The following is a 13,714-nucleotide window of genomic DNA, read 5'->3' as shown; positions in this document are numbered from 1 at the left end:
CACTCCTAGGCATGTATTTCCCTTGAGAAACCTGCCAGTTTTCAGCCAGAGAACAGGGAATGTGTTCACACCTGCGCTGTTCATGATAAAAATACTGGAAACACCCCAGATGCCCATCCACAGGCAAGAGCGCCAATAAACTGTGGAATATTGACACCATGGACCACATTATACAGCAAAAAAATTGAATGAACTTCAGCAGCAGACAGCTGCAGACAGCAACCCAGATCTCTCTCAGAAACCACGTTAAGCAAAAAAAAATAAGTCACAAAAAACTACTTGTACATACACTGTGGTGCAACTTTCAGAACGCATAATAAAAGCAAAACCCAAGGTATGCATTTTTAGACACTTGCATTGGTAGAAAAAAAATTAAATCAAGGAAAAGATAAACACAAATTTGAGAAGAAGGGTTATCTCAGGTGAAAAGGGCAGGAGAGGAGAGGAGGAAAAAGGGAAAAGCCTACAGGTACAGTCAAGTTATTGGTAATGTTCCAGTGCTTGGGTGGGATGGTGTTTCATTTATTTCATTATATCATAAGTAAATTAATAATAAATAAGGGGGAAAGAGAAGGCCGAGAGTGGAGGGCAAGGGACCAGAAAGTCAGATGAGAAGTAGGTGACACAGGCCCTATGGACGTGGTGAGGTCCTTTCCCTAGGAGTGCTGGAAAAGCAGTGGAGGGTTTTAAGTGGAGGTAAGACAGGATCAAACTTTATTTGGAAAAAAAACATTCTCCAGCTACTCAAAAAGTGTGGTCCGGGAACCATCAGCATGGAAGTCCCCTGGGAGCTAATTAGCACTGCAGCCTCTCAGACCTCATCCCAGACCTACTGAACTGGCGTCTGTTTTAACAAGATTCCCCAAGTGCTCATGTGCACATTGCAGGGGGAGCAAGTGAGGCCAGGGCACGCTGCTGTGAGGGCAGGGCATTGCAGAGGGGCCAGAGCAGGAAGGCGGCAAGTGCAGCAGTCCTGGGGGAGATGCTGGGGATGGCGGGGGCGGTGGGGGAAATCAGATTCAAGCTGCGTTTCGGGGGTAAAATCAACCAGACTTGGGTTGGGTTGTATGTGGGAGCGAGGCAGAGAGCAGGTCAAAAATGATTCTTCTGGTACACTGTGGAAACCTGTGGAGTGTTTTGTGAGGCCCTTTCCTGGCTCTGCATTACTCAGGATAAATCCCAATGGCTCCTTTATAAGCATCGTCCCGTTTAATCTTTGCAGCAATACTGTGATGTAGGAACCGATCTCACTGAGCAGATGGGAACACTGAGCCTCAGAGAAAGGAGCAGCCTGCTTAGCACGTGTGTTGTAAGTGGCAGAGCTGGGATTTGAATTTGAACCTGCCTCTAGAAGCTTCACTCTCCCCCTTACTACTGTTTCCCCAGCCCCTGCCCTGACATTCCAGTCCTTCTCTAACGTCAGTCCCATCACTTCCCGGCACGTTCCTTAAACATCAGCCAACCTGGATGACTTGCTGGTCAATTAAAGATGACATAAGTTCTTTGTTACTCCTCCCATTGTGAAATGGAGTATAATTTTCCTCCTTTTGTACTTGGGCTGGACTGAGTGACTTGTTTGCCCCATAGAGTGTGGGGAAACTGACATTCCTGAACTTTGAGTCTAGGTCCTAAGAAGTCTCGCAGCTTCCATGGGTGTCTCCTGAACATTCTCTCTCTGGCAACCTTGAGTCGCAGTATAGGAAAGCCAACTACCCTGGGACCATCACAGGAGAGAATCCGCATGTAGTCACGCTAATCAATAGTCCAGCTGAGCAGAGCCTTTCCACCATCACCACCAAGGGACCAAACACGTTAGGGAAGCCATGTTGAACTCCAGACAAGAACGGCGGCCAATTGAATATGTGACTCCCATCATGCCATGTGAAACAAAAGAATTCCCCAGCTGACCCCAGCCCACCTTCCTGACCTGTGAGGGTGTGGAATATAATAAAACGGTGGTGATTTGAAGCCACTAAGTCCTGGGGTAGGTTGTTACGCAGCAGGACATAACAGGAATGCTGGGTCCTACCCACCCCAGCCTCTTTGGTCTCTGCACCTTACTTAACTCCAATCCTGACACCTGGAAAAAGCCTTTCCCCAGATCCTAGACTATCAAAATGCTGCTTTCCAAGCAGGTCAAACACAAAGGAAAATAATCAGGCTATATGCTGCAAATCTTCTGTTGACACCCCCTTGCCCTCCCCCCAGGTACTCTCCACCCTTCTCCACACTGTTTTGTGCCAGGCAGGCTGACCACTATGGAAACACACCGGGCTCTCTTGCCCTCTGGCTTCTGATTAGGTTTGGTGGATGCGGGCACCAGCAGGAGATCAGAAGGTGGAAGAAGGGAGAAGTCAGGATGCATACGTATTCCCTCTCTTCCTCCTCCCTGCACATCACTGGGTTACCTGTGTCTCTCAGCCAAGGCCATGGCTCCCGGCAAGTGGTCCTCTCCCTACCATACCCTTTTGTCCTGTCCCTTTCTTGAAAGGCAATGATTCCTTTGTTACTAGCCTCAAGCGACTGCAACACCCTTTATTGCTTTCCCTAAACTCTGCTCTGGGTTAGGTTTCCCCCAGAAGCTGAGCCGGAGACAAAAATTGGAGTGCAAGTCATTTACTTGGGGAGAGATCCCCGGAAACACGGCAAGGGGGATGCAGAAGTAAGACAAGAAGTGAGAGAAGCCGACTTGGGCAAGTTACCAGACTGGGCACTGGATCTCGGCCCCTCAGGGAATTCTGGGAGACGATGTAGAGTACGTGTCAGAGTTAACCCGAGTGAGGAGCCAGGAAGGTTTATCCAGCATCGCCCTCTGACATTATTTGACGGCTGCTTCCAGGATGTTAGCTTCTTGCACTCAGCTTGCTCAGCACACTGGCTTAGCTTGTTCCCATGGCTAGAAAACTCAACACACTGGCTCAGCTTGCTCCCATGGCTAGAAAACACCTGCAGCAAAGAGAAGGGGGATGTGAGGGGGTGGGGAGAGAGAGACTGACTCAGGTATTAGCAGTAAGAAGCTGTTGCCAAAGCAGAGGTGAGGCTGAGGGCATATGGGTGGTCACTGACAGCCACAGCTACCCACACTTTGTAAATAACTTATTTTCAGCTTTTTCGAGGTGTAATTGACAAAACTGTAAGATATGTAAAGTGTACACGTAATGATTTGGTATATGTATACATTGTGAAAGGATTACCTCCATCGAGTTATTAACATACCCACCACCTCACCTCTTGGGAGAAGGGGGAGGACATTCAAGTTCTACTCTCCTAGCAAATTTCAGTTATACAATAGTGGTATCACCATGTTATTCGTGAGCTCCATGTTATTCATGAGCTCCTCGACTTTATTCATCTTATAACTGCATGTAAATAATTCCTTTATTAAACTCTCCTCAATTACTCAGTTTGAATGTATCACTGGTATCTGCCCAGTACCCTGGGTGATACAGGCTGGTCTTGAACTTCTCCATGTCAATACCTAGTGGGTCAATGTCTACAGAGTTGGAAGAGGGATGGAAAGAGATGGATTCCCAAAAATGCATTATCCACACAGCCTGTCATTCACTTACAAAGACAAGACAGATATCTTCTCAAACATGCAGGAATTCTAACACTCACATTTCCTTCCTGAAAAATCTTGTCCAAGACCTAATTCCAGCCAACAATAAGAAAGGAATGCAAACAGAACTAATGAATAAGAATATCCTAATCTGAAACAATGAGTGTTGGTCAGGGGTATTATCTGCAGCTAAACAAAGACTTACATTGTAACAATAGCATTGGAAACTTAGTGCCATAGCACCAAATGTAATTGTTAAAGTTGTGAAGGGAAAACATTACATAATGAAGAAAATCAGGCTTTCAAGGTAAATGTATTGCTAGAGTAACCCTAGCTACTGTAACACAATAGAATATTACAAATACCTGACAAATATGCTAGAAACGGAGCTGATGCTCATGTAACACTTCTGGGTGGGTGGCAACTCTCTGCTCAGTCCTTCTGGGACTCAGGCTCAATCTACAACCCATGAGTCTCAAGGTCGCCCGTGTTTATTCCAGCCATTCAGAAGGGGAAGTAAGTATCAAGGATTGTTTGGGGTTTTTATGGGCCAGGCTCAGAAGGGGCACACAGCACTTCAGCCCACATTCAGTCACCATCGCTGGGTCACGTGGGCTCACCGAATTGTGGGGGACACTGGGGAAGGCATCCAGCAGCATGCTGGAAGGAGAGGAGAATAGGGACATGGGTGAGCATCTTGCACCTCTGCTGGAGGAGGAATGCATCTTCCTCCAGGAAGCACTTTTGCTCCCTGTCCCATAAAACGTGTCATCAATTTCCATGTACTGGAGAGTCATGTGACCTTGTTTAACCTTTCCAGCGAGGTAGATGGTCTTCAAAGGATGGACAGGTTCACCTTCTTCCGGACGTCCAGCCCTGACCCAGGGCCTGGTGGAGAATAGAAACTTGTTATGTGTTGGTGAAATGATGGAATGTTAATGGATAATTGCCAGACCTCGTATATCTCAGGAGCTTGAGGACAATTCAGGTCATTGTCCTCAAGCTCCTGAGATATACGAGGTCTGGCAATTACATTCGCAAACTTGCCACCAGGCGCTTCCATTGGCAGCACTGTACAAACAGCTCAGTATTCGTGTCTCACGGCTGTTTTCCTGTTGATGTGTGGCAGTGTCTTGCTGAGTGGCGTTCATTAATGTTGTTGTGTATTTTTGTGTGCTGTCGCAAGACTGTCTCAGCTTGAGTTAAGAGAGAAATGAACAAACATGAAATATCTTGTTAAACTTGGCAAGACTGGAAGTGAAATCAGGGACATGTTAGTCCAAGTTGTTGGGATTAATGCCATGAAGAAAACAGCAGTGTACAAATGCGTTAAATATTTTTCTGAGGAGAGAGCATGCGTCACTGATGAAGAGAGGTCAGGGCAGTCAGTAACAAGCAGAACTGACGAAAACATTGCAAAAATTTATCGAATTGTGCATCAAAATTGTCAGCTGACTGTGAGAAGCATAGCAGACCAAGTAAACAGCAATAGAGAAACAGGAAAATCTTAACTGACAATCTTGGCACGTGTAAGGTATGTGCAAAAATAGTCCCGAGGGAGCTCACTGATGAACAAAAGCAAAGGAGAGCTGAAGTTTGCCAAGACCGTTTGGAGAGACAAGATGATGTATTGGGCCGTGTTATCGCTGGTGATGAAACATGGGTGTATCGATACGACCCTGAAACAAAGCGTCAAAGTGCACAATGGAAGCTGTGCTCCATGACCAAAAACATTCTGTCAGTCCAAATCAAGAGTCAAAACGATGTTGCTGACCTTTTTTGATATCAGAGGGATTATTCATTAAGAATTTGTACCAACTGGAGAAACAGTTAACCAAGTTTACTATTTGGAAGTGCTGAAAAGGCTGCATGAAAAAATTAGACGACCTGAACTTTTCACCAACAATTCATGGCTCTTGCATCACGACAATGCACCAGCTCACACAGCACTGTCCGTGAGGGAGTTTTTAGCCAGTAAACAAATCACTGTATTGGAACACCCTCCCTACTCATCTGATCTGGACCCCAATGACTTCTTTCTTTACCCGAAGAGAAAGGAAATATTGAAAGGAAGACATTTTGATGACATTCAGGACATCAAGGGTAATACGACGATAGCTCTGATGGCCATTCCAGAAAAAGAGTTCCCAAATTGCTTCGAAGGGTGGACTAGGTGCTGGTGTCGGTGCATAGCTTCCCAAGGGGAGCACTTGGAAGGTGACCATAGTGATATTCAGCAGTGAGGTATGTAGCACTTTTTCTAGGATGAGTTTGTGAACTTAATTGTCAGACCCAGTATGGGAAGCCTTCACCTGAGTATGACCTGTGTCCAGTCCTGTGCAGGGCAGGGCTCAGGTTTCCTTGGGTTAAGGAAGGGCAAGTTGACACCGTAAAGGAAAGGATTTCAAGACGTGGGCAAATTAATCCTTCCCCAGCCCAGAAACTCACACAAAATACATGTCACAATAACAGCTATTATTAATCAAGCTGGTCACTGAGAGAAGGGATTCACATGCCTGATCTCATCTATCCTCCCAGCAGCCTTGCGAGGCAGGCACCAAGATTAGCACCATTCACTGATAGAGAAACCAAGCCTTAAAGTGATCACAACTAGTAAAAGATGAAGCTGGGATTTGGGTGTGAATATGCCACACCTCAGAGCCTGTGCTCCTGACCTCTGTCAGGATCCAGGAGAAAGCAGAGTAGGTCGGACAGCAGCCAGATCTTGGGGCAGAGCCCTGGTGGGCAGGCAGGAGCCCTGGGTTTGCACCACTGCTCTACCATCTGGCTGTCACTTCATTCACTCAGCACACAGTTCCCTAGGCTGGCCCTGTGCCAGGCACTGAGGATATGGAGGAAAAAAGCCCAGGAGAACCAGCACCCTCGGTTTGATACAGTGTGACAAGGGTCCTTAAGTATTTCTCCCTCCTTGGCTCTATTTTCTTCTGCGAACTTCAGATAAGTGGTTGGGAAGTTCAGGGTTGCAAACGCAAATTCTGACAGAGCGAGCATGGGATGCAGATGGTGTGGAGTCCTGGCTCCACCTCTCACAGTTCTGAGACTTCGGCCACGTTCTCTGGGAGCCTCGAATTCCTCATCTGTTGAGTGGGAATAACACATAGAACACCAAGCTCATAGGATGACACAGATGCGTACGTACCTCATAGGCTAATCCACATACACGAGATAACACAGACATATGTAGCTCAGAGGAGAGCAATAGAAGTCGGCACTGTGCACGGAGGGAGCAGATGCCTTCTTTAAATGCCATCGTGCTCAGGTATGAATTCATTCTTGTCAGATATCCCCCAATTATTCTAGAATGGCCAGAAACTACAATTTTAATGTTTAAAACATGTTCAAATATCTCCTAATTTTAAAACTTTGCATGAGCTAAAGAATACGTTGATGGGCCAGATTTTGTCCCTGGCCCTGTAGACTCTATAATAACTCAGGTCTCTGCTGATCTGATCTTCTAGAATCCCTGACTAGGCAAGAGGACAAGGGAGGGGTGTCCCCACCTCAAATTTACCCGACAGGATTAGGATAAATTGCACACAACACAAGAAAGAGGTTTCTCTGTCATGTAGCAGACGTCCAAAGGCAAGCAATGCATGGCTAACATGGCAACTCCATGAAGGTGGCTCCTTCCATCTCTCTATCTGTCATCCCTAGCATCTCACCCTTATCCTCGTGGTCCAGCACAGCTGCTGGAGCACTGGCCATCACATCAGCAATCCAGAGAGCAGAGTGGAAGAAGAGCTTTCTTCTTTTAAAGATACTTCCTGACTTCCTGATTTCCTCACAACGAATTCCACTTCTATAGTCACATGGCCACACCTGATTGCAAAGAAGACTGGGAAATGCCTTGAGGCTGGAAAGCAAGGTAGCTAGCTGGAAAAGGGGTCCTGTTACTAAAGAAGAAGATGGTAGATATTGAAAGGCAACTAGCCATGTCTGCCACAGCAAACAGCTTGACTGCACCCAGACTCTGCCGTCCACTTCACCTCTCCTGCCTCATACCAGCGAGGTCGGACAATTAAGTTCGTGAACTCATCCTAGAAAAAGTGCTGCATACCTCACTGCTGAATATCATTATGGTCACCTTCCAAGTGCTCCCCCTGGGAAGCTATGCACCGACACCAGCGCCTAGTCCATCCTTCGAAGCAATTTTGGAACTGTTTTTCTGGAATGGCCATCAGAACTGTTATCATATTACCCTTGATGTCCTGAATGTCATCAAAATGTCTTCCTTTCAATATTTCCTTTCTCTTCGGGTAAAGAAAGAAGTCATTGGGGGCTAGATCAGGTGAGTAGGGAGGGTGTTCCCATACACTTATTTGTTTACTGGCTAAAAACACCCTCACAGACAGTGCCGTGTGAGCTGGTGCATTGTCGTGATGCAAGAGCCATGAATTGTTGGCGAAAAGTTCAGGTCGTCTACCTTTTTCATGCAGCCTTTTCAGCACTTTCAAATAGTAAACTTGGTTACCTGTTCGTCCACTTGGTACAAACTCATAGTGAATAATCCCTGATATCAAAAAAGTTTCGCAATATCATTGCAACAAGTCTGCAAACTCAATTGTCTGACCTCACATGTCTTTGAGGCTCTTCCTGACCAAGAAAGGAAAATAAGAAAACAAGACAGAAAGAGATCATCTAAATATAACAATGACACAATAACTTACCAAAGACCTACTATATTCCAGGCTCTGTGCTTAGCCTTGGGTGAATGTTATCTCAGATGACCATCTTCCGGCCTCTCCCACAGCAGAAGTGCTGTGGAGGGGAGAGGTCACGTGCTGTCTGTGCCAGTTGGGGTAGGAGACCTAGAAGCCCAATTGTTCCCCAGATGATAAGCAATCAACTCTTTGATTTTTAGTCCTGCCCTGCCCCTCAGTCTTAGGAGGTTCCTGGTCCCTCCAATCCCTGAGCCTTTCTAAGGATCTTAAATTGCCTTATGTGCTGATGGTTCCCTCTGAACATTCAGGTTTCAACCTCTCGAGTTTCTTATGTCAGTCCCCACTCACCATCGCCTTTCCAGCTTCCAGAATCTGGTGAGTCTTCTTACCTGCTGCTATTTCCTCATATGTTCTCTTTGTTCCCGTGGATAGGTATGCCTTCTTTAAAAAAAAATGCCTTTATGTCATTTTATTGGAATTTCAAAACACAGTAGAAGTAAGTAAGTGTGTTCAGTCAACCATGTTTCACCAGCAGCCGCCCGCCTGTGCTCTTGACTGGGGGAACCCTCAGTGGTCATGGGGATTGTACGGCCTTAGCATCCCACCCCTCTCCTTCCTCACCCAGCTCAGGAGCCCCTGGGACCCTCAGCACACGAGGCTGTTTCTCTCTCTCTGAGCCCAGGCATGTTTCTCTCCTGCCTCCATAGCCCCCACCTTGCTTCTCAAAGGGACTCTTCTTCGCACCCAGACAGGCCTGGGCAGGCCTGTGGCAGGTGGATATGAGTCCCTGGTGCGGCTCATTCCTGAGAAGTCAGGTGTGGGCTTGACCGAGTGAAAATTCAAAGTTGGGGATAAGAGCCAGTCATTTCTAAGTTGCAATATCAGACTAACTCCCCCCCTCACCCCACCCCACAGGAACATCCCCACTGTGTTTGCAATGGGGTCCAAAGTCAATGTTCAAGAGGACAGCCTGAAAGGATCGCACTTGTCCCTGAAACCCCTTAGGCAGGCGTCGGGTTGAACAGACACACTGCCTCTCAGTAAACCCGACACAGCCAGCCGTTCCTCCAGCCTCCTGCCCGACTTCCCGTCTTGGTTAGGTGCCCCTGGTTTGCATTGAGGAACCATACTGTGTGAACAGTATGCATTTTCAGACTCTAGAATCCCGCTCCGTGCGTTGTGATGCTCACGACGTTCATAAGGGAAGAGGCACATGGTCCCCAAGATCCGGGGTGACCACCCCTCCTGGTGGCCTGGTGCTGAGGAGTTTCCAGGGATGCAGCTTTCCAGGCAAAACCCAGTACAGGCCCAGGGCAAACCAGGAGGGTTGGGCACCCTATGAGACCATCTGTCACATGCTCTCTTTTCTTCTTTCTCTACCTATGCCCTCAATTTAATGATTTCTCCCTGTTCGCTTCAATGTGGTGATGGTGGTAGGTGGTGGTGGGTGGGAGAGCGAAGGTTGCAAATTCAAGTCTCCAAGAGCCTTTTCCAGTCTGAGCTGTGGGGGCCAGCGGGCTCCCAATGGGGGAGGAGGACATAGCTGTGGAGAAGTGATGAGCAAGTCAAATTTCTGGCAAAGCTGCTGTGGGTTCCAGGCAGGGTTCTGGTCTGGGCAGGAGAGATCGTGGAGACAAAGAGGGGTTCATGGCCCCTCAGGAGCCCTGGGCGTCCACAGACATTTCCATGGTAGATGCTACTGCACTTGCAGAAAAGTGTGCAGAGGGGAATCTGGATGCTTTCTTAGCGGGTGTGTTTTTTCTGAGCACTCCAGGAAATGCATGGAGGACAGGTGCTCCAGGTATTAAGATATTTTACAGTGGCTGTGAGAGGGGCAGGAGAGAAGCTACCCAGCATAGCCACAGTGAGAGAGCTGGCCTGGAACCTGCCTCCACACCTCACAGAGCTACCTCCCAGCCCTTCCCACAGGGACATTCCTGGTGCCCTGACCTTGCCATGGGATTATTTTGCAAATTCATTTCTTTCGGGATTTGATTGTCTGGAAGGGAAAATTGGTTCCTGGTTTTTTGGGGGTTTTTTGTTTTTGTCCATGGAGCTTTGCAGTCAAGGACATGGGCCCTTTCCCAAGAGGGAGAGAAAAGGGGAGGATTGAGGCCAGGCTTCCCCACCAGACAGACAGGTCTGTCCCTTCAGGAGGAAGCCTTGCGCTGCCTGTGGACGTTTCTAAGCCTTTTGCAAACTGTGGAATCAGAGAGAAGTCATGGTTTCCTCCTGTTTTCAGCCCCTCCACCATTGGGGTGCCCCCTTCCTCTTTTGGCCACTTAGCTCCCCCCTACCTCAAAAGGGCCCTAGACTTTGTACACCTTCCCTTTTTCACTTCCTAATCCAACCTCTTCTCTGCTCACAAGTAAGAAAGTTCCTGAGCAAGAACCCTGGCACAGGATTTAGGAAACTCTAGTTCACGTTTTAGCTCTGCCCCGACACACTGTGACCTTGAGCTGGTCCCTTGTCCTCTCTGAGCCTCAATTTCCCCCATATATCTGAGAGAGAGAGACTGAATTTGATCAGGAGCTGCAAAATCAAATAACTGTAGGAGTCAGGCAGACTGAGGTCGGAGATCAGATAAACTAGAAAATGCCAGCCCGGCTGAAAGGGGGCAGCAGTTAAACATTCCAGCTCATTGCTGCCACGTGGAAAAGTTAGCCCGGTGTTACCAGATTTCTGATTTTCCAAGAGAAGCTGTATTAGTCAGGATAGTCTGCTGTAACAAATAACCCAGAAACTCAGCCCCTTAAGACCCTAAAGGTTTACTGCCTGTTCCTGCCATAGTCCAATGTGAGCCAGTAGGGGGCTCCACACAGCCAAGGAGGCTCCCCCACCCCCACCCCCACCCCCACCCCCACCCCCACCCCCACCCCCACTCCCAGCCTCACCCGACTCCCACCTCCACCAGCATCGCACTGGGCCGCCCTTCTGTCTTGTGGCTCTGCTGTTTCCTAAGGGCTAAGAATCCTCCCCTGGAACTTCTGTGTCTGGCCAGCAGACTGGGAACAGAGTGTGGAGGATTGGGAGGGAGGTTCTTAGGGACCCTGCATGAGGTGGTGCAAATCGCTTCTGCCCACATTTCACCGGCTAGAATGTGGTAACATGGTCCCAGCTAACCGCAAGGGAGGCTGGGAACTATAGTCTTGTGTGCAGGGAAGGGAAGGCTATGGGTTTGGTGAAAGGTAGACTTTTAGTGACAGTCTCTGCCGCAAGCTGGACGGACGCCTGGATTTGATGTGAAAGCTTCTAATTTTTAAATAATGGCAAATAATTAACAAGTTAAAAAGACATTGTACGGATTAAAGAAAACCTTCTTAGGAGTCATATAGCCCACATGCTATCAATCTGTGACCTGTAGGTTAGATGGGCTCCCCTTGCCCGAATGAGCTATGATTCTACAGGGAGAGGCCACGGATTATTGAGGGGGCTGCTTTCGTTTATTCGGGCATCCGCACGTCATTCTACAAACATCTACTGAACTCCCTCCCACTCCATGCCAGGCCCTGTAATATGCAGCGAAGACATGGGAAAAACAAAAGCAAAAACAAAAACCCCACCTCATTTCCTCCTTTGAAGAGCTCACCGTTGTTTTTAATTCTGGGCAGAAAATAGTGTTTGATTTTTAAAACAAAATTTGAGAGTTATTTGCCGTTAACAGAAGAGAATTCCTTAAGGAAAAGAATGACTTCCTAAGCGGGAAATTCTAGGCATAAGGACTAATCAGAAGAGCAGTGGACAGCGTCAGAAGCCCTGGATGGAATGTCCCTTCCCAGCTGTACCATTCAGTATGTGTGTGGGCTCAGGCAAGTGGTTTGTCCTGGCTGAACCCAGCCTCCACCCCCGTGAAACGGGGATAATGGTAGCTACTTTACAGGACTGGGGAAAACAGGAGAAGCACGTAGAAAAGCCGACCATGGTACCTGGCATCCAGTAGATGCATAAGCCCTGGTTCCCCTGCTTCTTACGGGAGTGAGGCTGGTCCTTGCCTGGCCCACGAGGGACATGTCCCCTCACCCCTTGAAGCAAGGGCTGGAGGGAGGAATGCTTGCTCATTCCAGAGTGACTTTATCATAACAAGCTGGTCAGTCGTCTTGGCTAACATCAGCAAAGAAGCACGAGCAGAAGCCTTGGGTGAACCCCAGGGAACTGGGGTGGGGGTGGGGGCCTGAGATAGGCTCAGACTATAGTGAAGAAGAAAAGTCCTCTGCTTAGGCCCCAGTTCACAAGACAGTGCTTCCACTTGGTACGGTCGGGGGCCAGAGCACTTCCTCTAATATAACACTAGAGTCTAACCCTGTGGAGGAAGTGCAGTCATGGCCCCATTTTGCAGAGGATGACGTCCAAGTGTAGAGAGATAATGCTAATTTGCCCAAAGCTCCACAGCTGCTAAGGAGCGGCCTGAAGATTCAAAGCCATGTCCACATTCTTTTCTATGCTTCCCAAGACTGCCTGGAAGGGAGACCTCTGCTGCAGGTCTCCGAAGACACCCTCTGGGAGTTCCCAATCAGCCGTCCAGGATGGAGGAAGGGAAGCAGCCAGCTAGGGCTCTGAAGGGGTCTGGCAAGAGATGAATTTCTGTGTCAGAGGCCTGCAGCCCATCTGCGTATTTCCTTCCTCCCATCTTTCTTCCTTCCCTCCGTCCGTCCCTTCCTTCCTTTTTTCCTTCCTTCCTTCCAGGTTGATTCCCAGCTCTGGTACTTACTGTCTAGATGACGTTGGCAGGCCACTTCAGCCTGCTGAGCCTACAATTCTACTATGTACCAGGCACTGCTCAAAGTATACAGAAGGGACAGGGTGAGATAAGACAGACAGACGTGGCCTCCAGCCTCATGGGGCAGCTAACCTATTCCGGAGCCCTCTTGGAAGAAGTGACGCTTGAATGGAGGAGGACACAATGAGGAACCACATTCACCAAGCACGGACAGGGTAGGGATTTCATTCTGGGGAGAGGCAGAAATGGATTTACCAAAATCCCCAAGCTTACACCGCAGAGCCACGCACGGGGCAGGCACTTTCAGTGACCTGGGAGGGGTCGTAGCAATGCCTCCTCAGGATCATGTGCTATTGTAAAGTTGTCAAAGTAAGCGATTAACTGCGGTTAGATTAAGAATGCCGCCTTTTTCCTCTTCACCTTCCCCCTTGGTCACACTTGCCCTAATTGCGGACATCACTGGTGTGGCTGTGGCATTTTGGGGGATCTAACTAAGAGGAAGTTGTCACGGAATACCAACATCGACAGAAATAACAAAACTCAGACTACATCCTTGTAAAGAAGACATGGGCAAGAAACGTGTTAGTAGGTGGCATCAATTCAAAACCATTTCAAGATTAGCAATCAAGGAACACGAGACATCTGAAACCTTACAGCTCCTGTACGAAAGAAACTTGATAGAGGTTTTCCTAAATTTAACAACAATCCTAAAATGTTGCGACACTACCAATAATGAGCTGTAAAGCTGAAGGAAAC

General features: G+C 48.1%; 1 long non-coding RNA gene across 1 annotated transcript in view; it reads right to left on the bottom strand.

The window, feature by feature from the left end:
- Positions 1-4,556: 4,556 nt before the first annotated feature.
- LOC117015679 (uncharacterized) overlaps positions 4,557-13,714 on the bottom strand; it is a 43,457-nt gene continuing 34,299 nt past the window's right edge. The window contains exons 3-5 of the long non-coding RNA XR_004421772.1: positions 8,631-8,682; positions 8,248-8,388; positions 4,557-4,755 (exon numbers count right to left, since the gene is read on the bottom strand). This is a non-coding gene — a long non-coding RNA (uncharacterized LOC117015679). The remainder of the gene's footprint in view (positions 4,756-8,247; positions 8,389-8,630; positions 8,683-13,714) is intronic.

Source organism: Rhinolophus ferrumequinum, chromosome 23 (genome assembly GCF_004115265.2).
Source record: "Rhinolophus ferrumequinum isolate MPI-CBG mRhiFer1 chromosome 23, mRhiFer1_v1.p, whole genome shotgun sequence".
Classification (NCBI taxonomy): Eukaryota; Metazoa; Chordata; class Mammalia; order Chiroptera; family Rhinolophidae; genus Rhinolophus; species Rhinolophus ferrumequinum.
The sequence above is the reverse complement of the archived record's forward strand: the minus strand, read 5'-3'. Positions and strand labels throughout refer to the sequence as shown.